The sequence below is a fragment of the Terrapene carolina genome, unplaced genomic scaffold (assembly GCF_002925995.2).
Source record: "Terrapene carolina triunguis isolate 2854851 unplaced genomic scaffold, T_m_triunguis-2.0 Scaffold58, whole genome shotgun sequence".
NCBI classification, from domain to species: domain Eukaryota; kingdom Metazoa; phylum Chordata; order Testudines; family Emydidae; genus Terrapene; species Terrapene triunguis.
The window spans coordinates 109,641,121-109,644,075 of record NW_020664409.1 but is presented as its reverse complement, the minus strand read 5'-3'; the positions used below and the strand labels follow the sequence as shown (position 1 = coordinate 109,644,075).

At 50.7% G+C, this 2,955-nt stretch overlaps 1 protein-coding gene across 1 annotated transcript in view; it reads left to right on the top strand.

Annotated features, from left to right (window-relative positions):
* Positions 1-2,955, top strand: part of LOC112108250 (ly6/PLAUR domain-containing protein 2-like) — a 7,251-nt gene that overhangs the window by 777 nt on the left and 3,519 nt on the right. The window lies entirely within an intron of this gene.

The following is a 2,955-nucleotide window of genomic DNA, read 5'->3' as shown; positions in this document are numbered from 1 at the left end:
CTAACAAATTTATTAGAGCATAAGCTTTCGTGGGCTACAGCATCCGACGAAGTGGGCTGTAGCCCACGAAAGCTTATGCTCAAATAAATGTGTTAGTCTCTAAGGTGCCACAAGTACGCCAGTTCTTTTTGCGGATACGGACTAACATGGCTGCTACTCTGAAACATTGATTCATAGACGCCTGGGCACTTAGAGATGGAAAGGATGGGCTCGGCCACCCAGTCAAGGTCCCCCTGTGGGACTGATTCGCACAACTGCCGTCTGGAGGCTGTTCCCCAGAACAAGGGACCTCAGCATAAGTGTAGTTTGACTTTTATATTTGGGGAGGGGGCAGCTTCAGTCAGGCCAATGGGGCCATGCATGCCTCAGGGGTAGCACGGTGGGTCCGGGGGCAGCGTGGAGCGGGCAGGGCCCGGGTAGGCGGCGCAGCCCGGGGGCGTGGGCCGCCCGCCGGAGACACGCGGCGGAGAGGGGCTGCGGGGGCGAGACTTGTCCCAGGCGGGGCGGCCGGCGGACAGGGGTGAGGAGCCGGCCGGGGTCCCCCGAACCGATAAACTTCCCCGCCGCTGCCGGGGAGCCCCACGCCTCTCCCGCTCGGCTGCGCTCCAGCGGCTCGCCCTGCCGGTGGCGGGATGCGCAGCATGTGCCCGGGGCGGGCTGGGGGGTGGGAGGCTCCGCGGGGAGGGCAGCGCGCATGGCCGGGGCGCTGTGTGCGATCTGGCGGCGCGGCTAGGGCCTGCTAATGCCCCCGGCCTCTGCGAAACTGCTTTTTTTTTGCTCCGCCGCCGTTTTTTTTTTTTTTTTTTGGCCGATTTCCCATCCCTGCCAGGAGCACCCAGAGACATGCCAGGGATAGCTGGGTGCTTCCGGGGAAACGTGTTGTTTCAAGTAGTCACTACTATTGACACTGGGTTTCTGGTATGATCTCAGTTCCCTGAACTTCTATAAACAGAAGGAAGGGGGACGCAAAGAGATTTCAAGTTTGTCTTCTTCAGGCCACGTCCCTTCATATGCAGTTATTGACTCACTTCAATAATAATTTTGCTTTCCAGAAACAAGCATTTCAGCAAAATAGAATACAATCTTTGAACAGAAAAAGGGTTGCGAATTCTGAATCCGTGGGTTTTATTCCAATGAATGTTCATGAATATTTTTGGCAGTATTTGCCCAGTTCTAGTTAGTATAGAAATCGTCCTCAGATTATCATCCATCAAGCCACGCTTCTTTAAAGAAAACAGCAACAGTGTCAATTTCTGCCTGTGGATGTGAGCAGATGTCTCCCATTGAAATCAGTGTGAGCTCTGGGCTTACATGTGATGACAGTATTTTGGCCCATCATTTACAGAAATGACACGACAACGGGGTATAACTGCGGGGACCAGCTGCTATTGTTACCTAAGGGTGTTGGGCGTGGTTGGAGCGTTCAAATGGCCACCCTTCGTAGAACAACACAGCCGGATCTGAATGCTGATCCAGCAGAGAGCTGCCTGAGATCTGAATGCAGAGCAGAGCAGAGAGCAGCATGTAGTAGCTAGGAGCAGACTTTGCTTTGTTAGGTGAATAATATGCTAAGAAGAAAGGCGTTTATTTGCTTAACACAAGCTTGTGTTAATGTGGAGGAGCTTACAGACTAAATAGATAAGGCAGACTGAAGAGGCACTCATCTCTCCAGTGCCTCCTGGTGGCCGGGTGTGGTATTTCAGTCCTTCTCTTACACCTGGTACCTCCACCAGGCTGCTGGCCGACCTTGGCGGGTCTTCAGTGGCTTGGCCCTCTGGTCAAGTCACAAAGTCCCAATGAACTCCTTCTGGGGTATTAAAGAGTCCAATAAATAAACAGTCTATTTGCCCTCACTAAGATCTAACTAACTAGTTGTATCGGCCCTTGTCTACTTGACGTGAGTAAAATGTGCTTGTTGCAGGTATTTTCTAAGCTGCCACCCATCTTGTGCCCAAGCACCCAATACAGAGACAGGCGATGGATGATCCATCACTGTCTAAGCTAAGGTGGTCAAAGCTGGTCAGAGCTCATGCTAGTTTGATGCTGTGTATTCAATAATGAATTTTGTTGCCTCTATCCCTGACTGTTATGTGGTTTCTAATAAACAATGAACAGTTAGGGTTAAGTATCTCTCCTGTTCAGAGAGAGGAGTGGCTTTACAGCTTCCCCACCCTAGCTGATTCCACATGTTTTAATCTGTGGGTCTCTCTGGAGGACCTTTCCCCCTTTTTCAGTAAAGCCCCATTATTTGGCTGTATCTGTTTTCATAGGATTACTTCATTCCATTTCCAGCCATGCTCTAAACTGCCCAGCACCCTGAGTGTCTGGCCAGGCAGGGCCCCTTTACAAATAAAACAATAATAATACACTAGTCGTCAGCTTATCCACCAATATTTGATGACATCTTGCTGACCCAAAGGACATTCATTTAAACATACGGTGCACGCTCTCAGGGCCTCAATCTTATTGCTATTAAGATCCCTTTATACTTCCCCGTTACTGACTCAGAGAAACGAAAATCCTGTCACTTTTACTCTGCTGGTAGCTAATAGGGTAGACATCAAGGCCACTGGCAGAGCTACTGCTCCAATGCTAAGTTTAGTGCTTTGTTAAATACGGGAGCTGTATCATTTAATTTTCAAAGAGCTCAGCCAGACCACAGTAAGCACCGCAGAGTGACCAACTCTACATGAGAAAGCCTGAGGGAGCCGCTGGGTCCAGTTTTCTAAGGGATCTTTTGGGGGTCTAATTGGGGTGGAATACGCTCACCTGCAGCTTGTTTGGGCTCTGCCCGCATTTATAAAAAGCCTCAGATTAGAAGCTGGGGGGCAGGGCCGGTGCTACCATCTAGGCCAACTAGGCAGTTGCCTAGGGCGCCAAGATTTGGGGGCACCAAAAAGTGGCGCCCCCAATTTTTTTTTTTTTTTTAACAGCGGCCGCTGCGCTGGGAGGGAG